This window comes from Podarcis muralis, chromosome 6, assembly GCF_964188315.1.
Source record: "Podarcis muralis chromosome 6, rPodMur119.hap1.1, whole genome shotgun sequence".
Lineage (NCBI taxonomy): Eukaryota > Metazoa > Chordata > Lepidosauria > Squamata > Lacertidae > Podarcis > Podarcis muralis.
Window position 1 is genome coordinate 53,284,806 of NC_135660.1, and position 18,605 is coordinate 53,303,410.

Here is an 18,605-nt window from a genome sequence, read left to right on the forward strand (position 1 = left end):
TCTCTTACAGAATCCTCAGTACTTGGTCAAACTCTTCCTCCCAGGATTCTTTGGGAAAAGCCAGGACAGCTCAAGCAGGACTAGTAATGTGGGCTTGATATAAATCATAGGCATTAAGTTGTAGCATGCTGGATAAAGGCTACAAAAGTCACATCCATTTTAGCATGCTCTTATGCTATACCTGATTTAGACTTTTGCTTCTTATTCCATCCTTCCACATGCTCTCCTCTGATGTAAAAACATGATATCTGACACCGAACAGAAGGTGCTAGTAGGGAACATAATTGCTGTGCATATATCTTTGGAAAGCTATATGAAATGAAAGTTTTGTAATAGCAATTTTTACTGAACCATTTCCCTGTTTTGCATTTATACTAATGAGAATCTTTACACAAAATGACCATCTATGACCCCCCTTCCCCTTCATTTACCTATCTGTCACTTTGTTTCACTCAGGAGAAAATAAATAGTTTCCCTCTAGCTAAGTACATTTTATTTTTAGCTACTGGTTCTGGCGGATTGTAGGTGCCACAGATAGTTATGCATGTATGAAGTGGAAAAATAATGAATTCTAAGAAATGCCTTTGTCGTTGACAAAAGATGAAAGACTCAGTTTTCCTGATAGCTATGAATTACTAGCAATGACTTTTCTATTGCTTTCGATAGGACTATTCAAAGCCATAATTCCAATAAGTAATTACGGTACTCAAGTGGGCATCAAGAAGCATTTGCAGGATAGAAACACAATATTTTAAAAGATGTAAACAATAAAAAGTGCACCTTTCATTTTAAAATGACTTTGAGCTGGAGATATTTGCTACTTTGCTTTTGTTCTGGTGCACGTGTGCACATGTGAGCAAGGTACTATGTGAATCCTGCAGTCACATACATTCCCATAACAGTAGACATTTGGGGCAGGATATTTTCTGATGAGGAAGGCACAGGCTGAAGATGGTCAAGCACCACTACTCAGAAACTACATTCCACAAATCATATATTCTAGCAAAGCACATGCATTGCATACGGAAGGTCTCAAATTTAGTCCTTGACATATTCAGTTTGAAGGCTATTAAGTGGCTGGGCCAAGAAAGGCCACTCCCTTTCTCCTTGTGCCTTGGAGAATAACTGCTAGACTAAGTATTTGTTTGTTTGTTCATATCCCACTCCAAGGACTTGAAAGTGGTGTACATCGATCTTCTTTCCCCTCCCATTTTATCCTCATGACAACCCTGTGAGGTAGCTTAGGTCGAGAGTGAATGACTGGCCTTTGGTCATCCAGTGAGCTTCATGTCTGAGTGGGGATTTGATGGCACAGGTTCCTGCACAATCATATTTGGTGGAGAGCAGACAGAGGATGAAGTTTACATATTGGTGACAGGGACTGAGAGTTTGCTTCATAATGCCCTTCGGTCCAGCACTGGTTTGGAAGATTGCTTGAAAGCATGCCAGATGTTAAGACTTGGCATTCAGTTCTGGTTTGCACTATTCCCCTGTCACAAAATCTTCTAAGTTATGGCCCAGAGACCATTGGCAGTAGAGCTAGATCACATCTGGCACACCTAATTACAAGATGTGCTGCAATAATATCTTATGTGATAACTTCACCATGTGGGGCTTAGAGAATCCTAACTGGTTGCCAGGTGTCCCAGGCAGAGGGCCTCACATACCTAAGGAGGAAGGGGCTGTTGTCTTAATGACAATGCATTAGGAAAAGGAAAGAAGTGTGTCTGGCACCTTAATGTAAGCTGTAGGGGTTTTTTTACATTTATTCAGAGGGGCACATGAATGATTCAGACGTCATTCCTCCGCTGTTATGATGTCAAGCTCAGCTTGTGTGTTATGGACAGAATCTGCAACGATAACCAAACTGAAATTCAACATGGGCAATTGTTTGTTTGGTTCTGGGAATCTATTTTGGAAGTCTTTTCTCAAAGTATTACACACACACACACACACACACACGAGAGAGAGAGAGAGAGAGAGAGAGAGAGAAAGAGAGAGAGAAGAACTTTATAGTATGAGCAAGCTGAAAAGTTCAATTTATAAGAAGGCAAGATTACAAATAAGAAGACAAGATTACAAATGCACCTATCAACAAAATTACAATTGTATCTAGCAAAACATGCTGCATTCCAGTCAGTTTATTACATTATAGAAAGCCTATTGTAGTTTTGAGCATCTTTATAGTTATAGATAATGGAAAACTTTGCTTATTTCAAAATATTATGCTTAAATCATTTTTCCATCTAGTTGTTTTTGGACTCTAACTCCCATTAGCTCCAGTCAGCATGGCCCATAGTCAGGGATGATGGGACTTATCATTGTGATATTGATAGGATGGGTACTTGAAACAAAACCAGAGAGAAGACAAAACTGAACGAAGTGTTTCTAAATACAATGAGAGGCAACTTCCACTGAACTCAGTGAGACGTACTTCAGAGTAAACAAGCCTATGACTGCAATGCATGCCATCCCATCTACTATAATAAAATAAAATAATAATATTAATATTAAAACTTCCTGAAACAGGGCTGCCTTCAGATGGTTACAGAAATTTAATTCTTTGATATCTGCTGAGAGGGCATTCCACAGGGCTGATGTGACTATTGAAAAAACCTTCTGCCTGGTTCCCTGTAATTTCACTTCTCACAGTGAGGGAACTGCCAGAAGTCCCTCAGAGCTGGACCTCAGTGTCTGGGCTGAATGATGTGTTATTACTGTGACATATTTTCAACGCATCCTGTAAGAGGCTTATTTCCCCCACCCCACCATCACTGTAGCACAATTGCTTATGGACAATTTAATCCTTGGACAATTTGCTGGAACAACACCATAAAGCTCTTTGAGGGTTGTTCTGGTTATCAAATGTAAAGTTTTATTGGCCAAGTCTAATGCTCAGAGTTACTTGATTAATTGTTCACCTATTTTATGAGCAGTGCCTTTACCCTTTTAGTTCCCCATACAATGCCTTGAAAGATTACTCATACCTTTAATTAGCCTGCTCTTTAATTGTGTCACAGCTGCTGAACACATGGAAAACCAATATACATCTATAGAGAGAAGTGTCCCTAAGCCTAGTACATAAATGCATTTGGAAAGTGTTTTTGTTCTGCATATTAACGGCCAGTTAACATTTTGCTGCATATAACCAGGAGAGAATAGTAGAAAAAGGAATGCTTTGCTTTGTGTATAAGACTTTGAAAAGATATTTTCCTGAGAGACTAGGGAGTGAGCTGTGTGGGTCTAAAAATATGGAAAGGAAACCAGGAAACTGTCTTGTATTGTGTCAGATCCTTGAGTGTTGAGGTCCCCAGGCCACCCCAAATAACTCACACATCACACAGAATTTTTGTTTAAGGTTTTTGGCATAATTTTGGCCACAGCTTTATTAAAATAAAAAAAAATGTGAGTGGTTGCTTAGGCATTGGTTGCGACTATCTGCCCCCCAGTGGGGGACAGGATGACATTTCGCAAGCCTGCGAAAGTCAGAAAAGGGGAATACATTTGGGGATAGCGACGGAGCAGGGAACCTGCCCTCAGCCCTCCTCAAATGCAACCAGGGGCTCTTGCGTGGCCCTAGCCCCTTAACAGGGTTCGGTCAAAAGCAAGCAGCATTAGAGGGGCAGGCATAGCCAATCCATGCCCCTCAATCAAACAAACCATAAACCAATGCCTAACCGCAACCTTACAAGTTGTGATGATTTGCTACGCAGTAGGCAAAAACCAAATGGCCCCAGCTAATCAGCCAAATGGACAAAATTCCTACCGGGCCCCTGCCCCAAGAGCAGATGACCCCATGACAGGCATAGCAAGGTCAAAGCGAACAACTCCTAAATATAGGGAGGGGGGGACGGGCAATCTGATGCACGGACCGAAAAGAGGAAACTCTACACCTCGTGCAGGGAGTTTTAACATTTCTGGCTGTCAATCATCAAATGGCAACATTAACTTCATCCCAACAACAAGGGAAGCCCAATCACAACAGTGGCCAATGACTAATTAGCCCGCCCCACAACTTTGGAGTGTCCTGTCAGCCCCCACCGCAACAAGTGGTCTCCATGAAGGAGAACACGCTTTGTACTATATCCTTTCAATCCTGTGGCTGCTTTGGCCTTAAAAACAGTGGGAGATCCCACCATAGATTTCCCTGTCATTATCACATTTAGATTTTTGGTAGACAGGAGTAGCAACCAACAAAGATGCGTCTAGAAACACAACTGAATGATGGCGCAAGATCTGGGGAAGCAGACTTCCATTCTCAACTGTTTAGGGGCAAAGAAAATGAACCCCCCCCCTCATTCTAGTTGGTATATAAATTTATTTGTTTGTTTTAAAGTGAATTAAGACCTTTAGGGTCAAAGCAAATGAACACTGGAGCAAAGCCAGCATGTTCAGTCTATAAATTATTCCATCCAGCCTTCAGGCTCCCTCTTCACATTATAGTGTATAAGTTTAGCACCAATTTTATTCAACCAAATACAATTTTGAGCAAAGGTAATGCCAATCAAGGTGATATTGAACATTATTGTGTGGAGATGTGTTGCAGCCATTCAGTGAAGAACTGTATTATTTTATCCATCCCCCACGGTATGAGTAGGGCAGATTCAGGAGCCCATTGCTTGGCAAACAAGGTTAAGAGTGGCAACTGAATTCTGCTCTTCATTTTTTAGCTTTCAGCTTTAATTAATAAGACCCTTTGCTGTTTGCGCCTGCTTTGTATGGATGATTGAACTCAGCAGCACTTGAGAGCTGAAGTGCAGCCAGTTCTACTTCAATTCCTACTTGAAGAATCAAATTGTTCTGTGTAGTATGGATATAATTGGTTCCAGTTGTAAGTCATATTATGTAATATCTGGATACAGGAAGAAAAGTCATCAGCAGATCAAAGACGGGGGAAAATAATTCCTGTAACAAAAGAGTGTTACTATTAGATCCTTGTAAACTATGACATGCGGCATCAAGGCTGCAATTTCTTCTGAGCCAGTTACCGTATCTTATCCTGTGGTTTTGCAAAAAAATTACTGTTTGAACAAGTCAACCTCCGATGACTTGACCATGAAATCTTCTTATTACTGATCTACTAAGGCCAAAGTTCCTATTATTAATCAAAAGCAACAAGGAGGCTTGTGGCACCTTAAGGACTAACACATTTTTATAGCATGCACTTTTGTGAGTTGCAGTCCACTTGTCCAGATGCACAGTGTGTTATGCTGAGTTGTTGTTGTTGTTATTCATATTATCATTATTTATTAAAATTGTATACAGTGGTGCCTCGCAAGACGAAAAGAATCCGTTCCGCGATTCTCTTCATCTAATGGTTTTTTCGTCTTGCGAAGCAACCCCATTAGCGGCTAAGTGGATTAGCGCTATTAGCGATTTAGCGCTATTAGTGGCTTAGCGGGCTTAGCGGCTAAGCTGTTAAAAGGCTATTAACGGCTTAGCAGCTTTGAAAAAGGGGGGGGGGGGAAGCGGGGAAAAAATGGCGAGACTCGCAAGATGTTTTCGTCTTACGAAGCAAGCCCATAGGGAAATTCGTCTTGCGAAGCGCCTCCGCGACGGAAAACCCTTTCGTCTTGCGGGTTTTTCGTCTTGCGAGGCATTCGTCTTGCGGGGCACCACTGTACTGTCGTTCAGATGTATGGGACTGGGGACACATTGTGCCCCTTCTTGGGTAGTTTGGTTCCCACCCTGCATGCAACTCTCATCTGCGGCTCCTAGAAGCTGTCAACATGCAACAGTGGCCACACCCTGGGAACGGCCTCAATTCCCAGCAACACCCGTGAGATCAGCTGACAAAATTCAGAAGATTTAAAAGGCCTGAAAGAAGATGCAGTGTCTTCTCTGAGTCTTTTAACTTTGCTTTCATGTGACAGAATTGGGGCTTGAAGTTCACATCTTTGAATCATTGGGTGCTTTTTGCACAGAAGAACGTCCACATTCCTTGCAGTGCAAATTGAATATACCTGCGTGTGTACCCTGAGATCTGAAGGCCATAGTCATCTAACATCTAGTAGGTCTACTGTATCATGTTGTCAAATTAATTCCTGTCCCCCCGCCCCTTATTGCAGCTTGCCTCACTTGCTAAAACTCTCCTCTAACTGTATACGTTCCACATAGAAACTAAAACTATTTCTTTTGTGGTGGTGTTGTGGCTTTAAATTTCTAAACCAGTCAAATTTCAACACATAAATAATTCCCTGAACAGTTGGCAGTCTTCTAAAATATAAAGAACTTCACATATACAGTTGAAATATATATAGAGAGAAAGAAACCCCCAAAAGAACTTTCTGTCTTTTGAAAAGATCAAAGCCTATTCATAGCTTGTGTGTTTGGGGATTAAGCCACTTCAGTCAAAATATTTTCTGCTTAGCAAAAGTTAATAGGCACATAGGCCGACAAATATTTAATTTCTCCCACATTTGGGCATTTTTGTTACGCATCTTTCTCTGCTTTCTCTCATATATTTGTGTGTTAGGGATTGGGTTTTCAGTGGCTTCTGCTGACTGGCTAGCTTCCTTCCTTATTTGCGATGATAAGGAGATTCCACCCCACCCCACCCAATACTATGAGTGTTGTGGAACACACTCCATCCTTAAAGATGAGAGCTCCTGTCTCCTCAACTTGTAATGTCCAACAGGGCAGAGTGGGAGGGGGCAAGGCAGTGGTTGCTCAGCCTAAGCACAGCACAGAAGCAGCAGTGTGAGCATTGGCTTGGTTCTGCTGTAGTGCCCATACCATGCTGAACTCTTGCTACCTCACCCCTTCTCCTCCTTGTAAGTGGCAGCACCCTGCCACATACAGTAGAGCGACACATTCCCACCAGTCACTACTATGTCTAGGCATCCAGGCAACCAGGACTTTTTTTCAGCTGGAATGCAGCAGAGTCCCACCACCTCTTTGGTGTGTTTTGGCACCTCTTTGTAGTGTCCTGGCTGCTGTAAGTGTCAATGCGCCCAGAGCTGTGTGTTGGAAGTGACATTATAATGTGATACTGGTGGTGGGGGTCACTCTTTTTCTAGAAAAAAGCACTGCTAGGAACTCTTGAAGATGCATCACATTTAGTTGGCCTATAAGAAATCTGTGAGAACAGGATACAGGACTAATGGGCCATTGGCCTGATCCAGCAGGTTCTGTTTATGTTCTTATTTCTTTTAATGCCATATCATTTTTCAGGAACAAATTTACCATTTCTAGTCCAGTGTAGTCCTCTTTAGGCATCCTGCTAACCTCAGTATTCCACACATGAGTTTGGGCCCTGCTTCTACTCATCTAGGCTTCCTGGGTGATGTAGAACCCAATTTCCCAAAGTCCTGCATTGCTCAGGAAGCCTCTATGAATGCAGGAAGCTCCACACTCCAATTGCTTCACAACCTGCAGAGGTCAACATGAATGGAGGTGGGGAAGCTGGCATCTTCGTCCCCCACAGAACCCAGGTATGTAGAACTCCCAGGTTTAGAAGAATGCCTGAAGAGTGCTTGTGCCTCTTCAAGCTGAAGACGATTCCCAGCTCTGGCAAATATCCATGTTGGGACTACCTCTGCATTCATGCATGTAATACCTCGGTAGTTTACTGCCCTTTGGCTGGTTACAAGAATGTCCCTACTTTAATAGGCTTCTCATAAATGTTATATTAGGATTTTCACAGAACAGAGGGAGACACAAGGTCAGCTGGTAAAAAAATGGTCTTTCCCAATAATACTGTTTTCTGGTTATACCAGTCTGATCTTTTCCAAGCAGATGCATTTCATTGCTTACATCTGTATGGATCTGAGGGTTCTTTTATTGGTGCATAAAAGTGGCTGCGTCTTTTTGTTTCCTTAACCTTTGTGCAGAAAACCAAGCCTGGGGAGCTCTAGATTTTGAATGTCATTGAGCTCTGAACCACAGCTTTCTTCAGCATACTAAAGGACTCTGTGGCTTGAACTTTGAGTGTTTGCTGCAAGGTGTCTCATACCCACTGAGCAGCTTTTACAGTACATGCATTACGTATGCCCCAACCACTCATCACTGCTCAAGGCTGGGAAAAAGCTAGCACTCTGACATGACAAATGACAAATGCATCACATTGTAGATCTGATTTGGCACAAATGAAAAATGGTTAACCAAGGAACTGACCTTGGGGGAAAATACCTCTAGGAGAGTGTGAGATCCCCTTTGCCAACCTGGTGTTCCTCAGATGCTGTTGGGCTACAACTTCCATCAGTCTACACTGGCTGGAGGGGGTTGTAGTCTAAAATATCTGGAGGGCACCAGGTTGGCAAAGGTTGACCGTAGCTTATTTGGCAAACTTGCAGAATTGCTTCTATTGCAGAGCTTCTTCATTTCATGAAGAGCCATGTTTTGCTCATTTCATAGTTTTCTGGTTTTGTTTAAATGAGATGTTCAGTGCTAAACTTATCAGTTTTCCTGCGAAGCACTGGGATGAAAGCAATCAAATGGAACTCCAACTAGAGGTAAACGACGATGTGGGAACACTTATTTATTAGACTGTCGCATTTGTACCTATGCTCCCTTCCTCCAAGGAGCTCAGAGCTTATAGTGATGGGCCTTGTCAGCTAGGTCCTGTAATTATAAAGCTGACTTTCCTTAGCGAGACTTAGATTTGCCCCTGTTTTATGGACCGAGGCTCTATGTCTGTACACCAACTCTACAATAGGGCAGAAATTAAAAGATGCTTTTGCTTGATGAAGTTCTGTTCCTTTATGGCTCTAAAAGGCATAAAGCCACTAGTCATATAAAAGGAAACAATTCTAGTTAGGATAGACCACTTGTTTTATTTTGCATTTTCTAAAACGCTGATGCAGCAACTTGCCTAATATATTTTATTAAAAAAACCCCATGAAAGACAAAGCATTGACTTCTCAAGGAACCCCTTCCTTCCTTCCTTCCTTCCTTCCTTCCTTCCTTCCTTCCTTCTGTCCGTCCCTCTCTTTCAACATTTCTCTTCATATTTTACTTCATAGGCCAGTGGTTCACATGTGCTTTAACTTGTGAGAAAATAAGAATGGCTAAACATGATGATGACAACGATGATGATAGGTTCTGAGTTGAGAAGGTGAGGTGGCTTTTAACTGGCACAAGCAGCAGAATCTGGAAGACCGATGAGAGAACCATGCTTTCAAATTATTGGTAGCTTTATGGATCGAATTGTCCCTTTCTGTTTATGGGTAATTCAATTCACAAGGCTATCAATAGCTTTGAGGAAATGGTCCCCTCATCGGTCTTACAAATCCAGGGTTGTTTGTGCCAATTAAAAACCACCTCACGTCCGCAACTCATTACTAAAGTGCTCTAATCCAAAATCATTTCAGTTTTTAATTTGTATGAATCTGCCACAGCATCAGTGTAGCGTGCCATGGGGATAGACGGATGAATGTGAACAAATAAATAAATAAATAGCTAATAAATGTCTTATGATGCTGTTCTGCTGTTTTAATAATCCCATTGTGTTGAATGGCATTTTTTACTTTATTGTAAGCAGCATGTGATGTTGTCACAAAAGCTGTTTCTCTTCCTTACATTTGTTTATCTCTCAGAGTGAAAAGATTCATTGCATCTCTTCCCCCGGGAGCTCCTGATTATATTTCCACTGATGATATATTTTGTATATAGAGAGCTGTAATTATTATTTTTTAATTTGATTAGTATTTTGGTACTCTCTGGGCACACTGTTCCTTTGCAACAGATTTTTTGAGTGGCTAACTTTTCCACCGCAAAGTAAAATTTCAGAGATATGCCACACGAGCAACAACACAAGCTGATGTGGGAGAGAGAAGAAATCATTTCAGAAGTGTGTTCTCAACATAAGAGGCATTTTTTCTTGCCATCTGGGGATACTTCTTCTTCTTCAAGTAAAGTGCAGAGAACAAATTAGAGTTTAGATACTAGTGATATGAGATTTCCCTTCACTCAAATTGTTTTTGGGCCACTTATTGCAAGTTTCCATTTTAACAATAATAAATAAGATTATAGCCTCTCCATTAATTCCAAATTGTCTTGTAATGTTTTAGCAGTGCTGAAGTCTAGTGCAGGAGTGGAAAGGAAGCAATTTGGAAGAAACTGCACAATGAAAAAAATAATAGGAAGAAATTGCACAATGCTCCTCTCTACCATGTGTCACAACGCCCAAACCCTACTTGTTTGCTTATTCACAAAGTGTCACAATGTCCCGGGTCCTAATTGGCAACTTGTTTATCCTGTGTCACAATGCTCTGGACTGCCTGAACATAGAGCATCACCACCAGCATCTATGGTGGCACTAGAGGTGGCAGCCTCACCCTTAATATTTTTAGTATATGTGCTGCCAAAGTGAGCAGACAGCCTCATCCTTAAGACAATAGGTGGCCGCTGGGTCTGAGGAGGTACCTGCTCCTCTGCACATCTTCCACTCATCTTCTGCATGTGGAAGTGGAACCTGATGCCAGCAAGTGTCAGCAGAGGTTCCAGGAATCATGGATGCCAGTCTGCCTCTCCTTCCTGCCTGATGCCCCACCTCTTGACAGGCCCAGATCACTCTGGGCCACCCAACACAACCTGCAGTGATAAGTAGCTGTCTCAGGCTGACTCAGCTGATGCCTGGAACCCTCCAAATAGGCCCAATTTGGCTCAGGTCTCAGCTGGATCCAGTGCCACTGCTTTAGTGGAAATGCCATTATGAAAATCTATAGCACCTTCATATTTGACAGACTGTATATTATATTGTGTTGGTTTTGGTTTAAAAAGAGAATCAAGTAAGGGTGTGATAAAGGCTTATAAAGTTATGAAGAAAGTGAAAAATCTGAATAGCTTTGCCTCAAAACATTTAGAATTTGGGATTATTCATTATACCTGACTGGCAGAAGGTTCAGGAGAAACAAAAGTACTTATTTAGCCCATAATTGACTTATAAATTCAGTGCCACAAGATGCAATGGTCCATAACTCTAAAAGCTTAAAAAAAAGGTTTAGAGGAATACATAGAGAGGAATATATCAATAACATCTACCAGAAAAGAAAAGGGTGGAGCATTGCTATTCAGAGGCAGAGGACTTCCAGGTACCACATACTTGGGGTGGGGAATAATAGGAAATGTTTATTTCCATCATGCTCTGTTTGTGATCCTCAAGCTGGTGTCTGTTGAATATGGTGTTATCTGAACCCGTGGCATGATTGACTATTTTAATTCTTATGCCCTGACTCAGTGTGTGAAATGATATTGCATATATCCTATGAGACTCATACGAACCTTAGTAGAGATGGCACATAAAAACTTGGTAGTATCAAAAAAAGTGAGAATGGTAAACCTAAATGTGATTTTCTCACTCTGGGTTTTCATCCGTATCAGCTAGGCTAATGCATTCTGGGTAAAGTGAATAATTTCCTTTTTATTGCAAATAAAAATGTAAATTAATCTTAATTACTCTGCATGTACATGATTCAGTCTGCCAACACTGAAAATGCAAGGCCAATAGCGTAACCTTGCTTGGCCATTAATGAAACCATTATAGCATGCTTAAGTGTCTTTAGGAAATGTTAAAAAAAATAGCAATGAATAAACGTTTATTTGCTTCCCGAGAAATGGATTATTCAAGGAGTTCATAGCACATTACAGAAGATAAGAGAGTTGCTGGTCTGATAGCAGCAGGGACAATCATTGCATAGAGTATAAGGAAGCACTGCCCAATTGATATAATGCAATTGTCTTCCAGAGGCTGATAGAGCACAGAAGAAAGGAGATGGACATTTTGAGGTGGTGTTCCAGAATACAATGCAAAGGCCACTTGTGCTTCCCACAGCCACTGACTATTCCAAACATCTGTTGTTAATGTCAGCTACTGCGAGCCCACTGGAGTTGGTAGGGCTGAAGGTGGAGAAGCCAACAGGAGGTTGAACTAGAACCAGTGACAGGCAGGGCCAACTAATTCTAGTCCCACCCCCATCTTCCTCCCTACTGAGCTCTGTAAAAGGGCAACACTGAGACTCCCTGAGGAGGAGGAATCTGACAGGCAATGGCACCCTATGGACTAGTTGTAAGTAAGAAGGCAGGCAAGGGGAGTCTTGCCAATGACTGACTGAAGTTAGCGGCACTGTGCCCCATTTGCCAAATGGGCTAGCCTTCACTGGGGTGGGGTGTGTGTATGTGTGTGTTAGAGAGAATCATCTGCTGACCCAGATCTGGTCCTGGATCAATCTGGTGGTGGGACTGATGATTAGAGTTCTTAAAATGCTATCCGGTCAGAAGGAAAGAGACACTTGCCTCTTCCAAGCAAACTGCAGTGAGCAGGAGACTTCAGTCCTGCTGGATGGACCTTTGGTAATGTGTACCCTGTGGAGAAGCTGTTGGTGAAGCAGACCCCTGCAGCCAGCAGGACTGCACGCAGGGCACATCATCCCTGCAAAGCTGCTGCACAAAATTCTAGTACAGTGGTACCTTGGGTTAAGAACTTAATTCGTTCTGGAGGTCCATTCTTAACTTGAAACTGTTCTTAACCTGAGCTCCCACTTTAGCTAATGGGGCCTCCCGCTGCCGCCGCACAATTTCTGTTCTCACCCTGAAGCAAAGTTCTTAACCCGAAGTACTATTTCTGGGTTAGCGGAGTCTGTAACCTGAAGCATCTGTAACCTGAGGTACCACTGTATTGTATACAGGAAAGATAACTTTTAGAAGACATCTGAAGGCAGTCCTGTATCAGGAAGTTTTTAATGTTTGATTGTGTTTTTGTATTTTGCTTGAAGCTGCCCAGAGTGGCTGGGGCAACCTAGTCAGATGAGTGACATATAAAACAACAACAACAACAACAACAACTGTAAACCATTGTGTATTTTATGAATATGTATTGTAATTAAACTTCTTTTCAAAACCATGTAATGTAAACAGTTGTTGGCATCCATCTGTCTCAGGAGACAATGGAGGAGTGTGTCTTTTGGGGAGACATCAAACTGTTGGAAGGTTATGGCGCCTGCTGTAGCCGTAAAGATCAATATGAGAAAGACATGTTTTGTTGCAGCTGGGGCAGATGCAAAAAGATACCAAATTTTGTTATAAGACACAAACAAAAAGTTACTGATTTTGAAGAAAAGGGATTTGTACGTTTGGCCTGCATATTGGCATAAGCCCCCATTTAATTAGTTGCCCAGTGTTTCTTTTCTAGTATTTTCCTGAATGTGGTGATAACTAACCATTGTAACACGTAGGACCCATTTCACAAAAACTATGTTGCACTGTCACATCAAAACTGTCAGGTGTTTGCTATCAAAAAAGATCTGTAAATGGCATTTGGGGTACGTATAGAGGGACACAACTTGGCGTTGCTGTGGATTCTCCTTAGGGACAGCTATAGGGGCTGCCATGACCTGCACTGTCACTGGATAGGACTTGACTCTGGATGAGGATTTATGCTGATGCAGATGGAGTCTCAACATGTGCATTTCCTTCCGATGAGAAATCCGACATCCATCCATCTGATAGACACATTCAGTTCAGCTTTCAGCGCGCGCTCTCTCCCCCGCCCCCCAGCTTGCCATTAAATAGAGGAGTGACAGGCTGCTGAACGTAGAAGATGATTTCTTTTAACTCTTAAATTAATTAACGCACAACTATATAAATACAGGAAACAAATTTAATAAAGGATGCTCTCCAGATGGTGGAAGGTAGGCGCTTATAAATTCAGAGCATACCTCATTATAATTGCAATACTAGGCTGAATATCAGACTGACACTTTGGGGAATTTGTGGATGAGACGCCTTACAATCTGCTGCGAGGCATAATATTTAGAGAATTTATTGTCACAGGAAATACATAATGACAAATGAAAAAGAAAGAAAACACAGTTCTCCCTTAATTGCCTACAGAAGCTGGCATAGTTATGTATTTATTACATTTATTTTGACCTGCAGACCCTTGTTCCACAAAGAATATTTAAAATACATGAGGAAACACAAAGATGCTGTGCTGATCGCTGGGGTGTTTGTGTCTCATTTCCTTTAGATTGCTTTATAAACTCTTTCCCCTTCTCACAGGCAATTTGTTCGCACTAGGATTCTTTGAAAAGCTGTGCCCCAACCGTCCCATATGCATTATTTTTCTCCTGATCAAAGGAAAGTTCTATATGAAACTTAGAAACCAGTCAAATTATCTCCTTTCTTCTGTCCAGTAGTGGCATAGAGGGCAGGGGAGTGGCACCAGTGCTGGTGATTCACTGGGATGTGGGGAAGAGGTGATGAAAAGGGGGGAACCTCTGGTTTGGTGGTATCAGTGTCCCACAGGTTCAGGGGCAGAATGCTGCTCTCCCCAATTTGGACGTCATCCAGCTTTGCTGCCGTCTCCCAAAGACCCATCCAGCCCCCATTTCAGCAGCATAGCAGGACCACTGGAGGGAGGGCACCACTGTCGCTCTGCCCGCCTCGGGCGCCGCTGCTCCTGCCCCTGAATCCGCATCATATTCTTCTTTATTTAGTGGAATTTGATTGAGTCATGTAAGCCTTCCCCAGCAAGGTGACTTCTGCATGCTCCAGACTATGCATTGCCATTGTAAACAAAGTGAAGCTGCCACTTTTCTGAATGAAAGATAAATATAGCTGAAATCCTGATCCTGTGGAGGTTTTTAAATGCTCATTACTAGAATCAAGGGACGCGGGTGGCACTGTGGGTTAAACCACAGAGCCTAGGACTTACCGATCAGAAGGTCGGCGGTTCAAATCCCCGCGGCAGGGTGAGCTCCCATTGCTCGGTCCCTGCTCCTGCCAACCTAGCAGTTCGAAAGCACGTCAAAGTGCAAATAGATAAATAGGTATCACTCCGGTGGGAAGGTAAACGGCATTTCCGTGCGCTGCTCTGGTTCGCCAGAAGTGGCTTAGTCATGCTGGCCACATGACCCAGAAGCTGTACACTGGCTCCCTCGGCCAATAAAGCGAGATGAGCGCTGCAACCCCAGAGTCGGTCACGACTGGACCTAATGGTCAGGGGTCCCTTTACCTTTACCTTTTTTTACTAGAATTAAAGAAGAGACACTCCATTTGTAGCAATCAAGTGAATTGTAAGGGACCACATGCAGAATTCAAATTAGACGGTAAATCTTCAGTGACTGGAAGCTGGGGTTTCCATATTTCAAAAAGTAAAGTTGCCATATTTCAAACACCTGCCAAGTTGTTATGATGCCATTTCTACACCTGAAAATCAGGACATGTTAGGAGTTTTCCTGACGTATGGCAAGCCTGCTCTGTGTTTTCTTTCCTCCTCTCCTCTAGTGGGCAAACTCCTCACCCTAGCCCTTGAACTCCCTTTGGCTGTGGTCAATTCCAAGTAGAGTATTTTTCATAATGACACGAGCCTGTCCTTATGCACCACATTAAAAAACCTCAAGGGCCATTGTTAATTAGGAACTGCCAGGCTTTGCTGCTCAGCTTTAGAGCTTCTGTCTGACGAAGCAATACTAATCATAATTTGTTTTTTTAATCCTGATCACAGTTGCATTTGAATTGGATGTCAGCAAGCAAACTATGTCAGGCTGGCTTCTAATAAGTCAGTGTGTTCTAAACAGCCATCGCAGTGCACCATTTTGGATATGCCTGGTAAGCTTTCTAAACACTCACTGTCTCTAGACTGACCAGCTTCTTTAAACAAATTTGGTCTGCCCTAACTTTGTATAATAACAGAGGGGTAAGAAGTTTGGATTTTAGAGGGAAGAGAATGTACAGAAGAGGGGAGCCAAACCCTTCCTTTACTTTCCATTTCTCTCTTATCTCAAGCTCTGAGCTGTCCTAGCTGAGGAGAAATGTGACTAGGGGACAGGACGCCAGGTGGTAAACTTCTGGTGAAGAGAGCATTCATCAGCATCCACCTGTGTGTCTGTTTTGCTGTAAAAATTGGACCCACCCAATTTTATTCTGGACTATTTGATTCTGGACAATTTTATTCTGGACAAACTGGGGACTGAACATTTGACTATATTCTGGCAAAGCATGTACTCTGCCACAGAGCTGACAGGAACTGGGGTGCAAATAAAATAGACATGTGTACTACGGTATTTATTTTGTTTATGGCAAGTTCTACCCAGACCCATATTTTTGGAGTGTTATGCCTAGAACCTTGCACCCTTCTTCTCACAAGCTTTTTGACCCTCAGCATTCCAGGCATAACCATTTAGATTCTCTTTGTCGCCCATTACAAAACATATTTTCTTTGCCATTCTAAAACAAGCCATTTCATATGTGAGACCTTGGCAGATCTCTGACACCAAGTTTATCACAGTCTCAGGATTATTATTTTTTCCCTAAACAGGAAAAACAATCTAGTTCACTTCTCAAAGCATGCTAAAGGAAGCAGACAAATAACTCTGCAGTTCCCATAAGGAGCTTGAAAGCAAGCCAAGAGTTATTGATGTTTCTAAATGGTGCTTGTAGATTTTCCAATGTCTTTATGTAGAAACCTGAGGGCTTTGCTAATATTACTTTTTATTGCAAAAGTTCTTTCCTCTTTTTTTTTCCTAGAGAAAAGATAAATTAGAAAAACCCTACTGCTGTTTCAAAATAAGCTTCCACTGGTTAAGAAACAAATTGATGAACTGAATATTTCAAAAGAATGATGAGCTTGGTATCTAGTTGCAATAAAAGTAACGAAGACCAATTATATAACAACCTCTAGTCATTGTTGAATCCCTACTCACCCATGAAGCTCACTGGGTGATTTTGGGCTAGTCTCTGTCTCTCAGCCTAACTTACCTCACAGGGTTGTTGTGAGGATAAATTGGGCAGAGGAAAACCATGTGCACCATCTTGAGCTCCATGGTGGGGAAAGATGGTATATAAAATGAAACAAATAAATAATCTCCCTACTGAAAGGATGGGGAACCCCTATCTAACATCAAAAGTTGCACAGGAGGGGTCTTTTAAATATTTAAGCTCAGGATTTCATGTGCAATGAGCACTTGGCTCCTAAAGAAAAAAATATATGGCTTAACAATCTGTTCCACTACAGGTGCCATGAAGCCACAGAATTTGCAATACCCCCGACAAGTGATATTTCTCTTTTTTCTGTGTCTTCTGAGAGAGGATAGAGGAGCTGGACTAATGAAAACCCTCTGGGCTATTCAGCTGAGTATGCTTCAGCAAAACAAATAGGCATACAGCACTAGAGTTTCCATGTCTTCCCTTTTATAGAATGCTATATTCCAGCCACACAAAAGCCAGAAGCTTCTACACTACCTGCACACCATCTCTCCATCTTTTTATTATGCTTTTATATTTTTCTGCTGGGTAATAATAATAATAATAATAATAATAATAATAATAATAATATTCAGGCAAGCAAGTAGGGATGAGCATCAAATTCATTTCAGTTTGCATCCAAAAGCAATCTTGACAAATCTGAATTTTCTGAAACAAGATGTGAACCTGAGGCATCAGGCATAAGCCTGCATTTTATTAATGTTTGATCAGGGCTTGTATATTAAAGAGGGCTTAGATTTTTAAAAGTTTCACGCCAGGCAAGAAGGCTAGCTGCTTAAGAAAACACTGACAGTGTTTTCTTCCTAGACAAGGGGCCCCTTGATTGATAGCAGAAAACAATTCTCAAAGTCGTAAAAGCTGAAATTACAGACTGAGTAAGGACACTGACCCTACATGTTATAAAAGATAAAAAAGGCAGAGATAAACATAATTAATAGTTGGTAAATAGTAAAATAATGCCAATGTGCCTCCCAGTAAAATGAGCCAGATCTTCTTTCTAAGGTTAAAAGGCCAAGACCAAATGGAGAAGCATCTAGCTGGCAGAAAGAGAGGCTTTTTGGGAAGTCTTCTTAAAGCAATTTTGGGAAGTCTTTTAAAACTGTTTCTTTCTTAAACTGAGAGAGTTAAAAGAGCAATAAATATTGGGAACAGCTAAAGAGGAGAGCAGATGGCTGAAGGGGGGGGTAAACTGAAGGGGTTCCTTTTAAAAGCTGTTTTTTTTACTGAGTTCCCTTTTCTACTTCTACTTTGAGAAGCTTTATTCTTTTAAAAGGTTACCTATGATAATGTATGAAATATATTAGCTTAAATATATTGGCTTAAATGTAACTATGCAAAGGATTTAGAAAGTAACAAATTTAGATGTTAGATTCTTATTTCATAGAGTCCTAGAGTTGGAATAGACCACAGGGGCCATTGAGCCCAGCCCCCTGTCAGACAAGAAGACGCCATCCAAGCAGCCATCCAAGCAGTCCTGATATATGGCTGTCAGACATTTGTTTAGAAACTCTCAAATGAAGGAGATCTTTCAATGTTGATGTGAAACTCAAGATCCTTGACATATGTTTAAGATAAAAATTTAAGATTAACCATTTGTTTTAGAAGGCAATAGGGCGAAGAGGGCAAGAGGTGAGCTGGTAATTAATATTCCTTGTTGAGACACATGTAAGATATATTACTACTTATTTGTCATTTATAGATGTAACAATATATAGCTCTTTGTGCTCCATATAAGGACAGGAGGATGTGGGTGTATCTTTTGTGATTGGATATAGCAGGCAGCCAATAGGAAATCCAACCAGGCTGATTGGACAGATGCAGCCAAGGAGGAGCAAAGGGGGCTGGATTAAGGGAATATAAGTGCTGGCCATAATGGCAGGAGGCCAGGCCAGAGCTTGGTA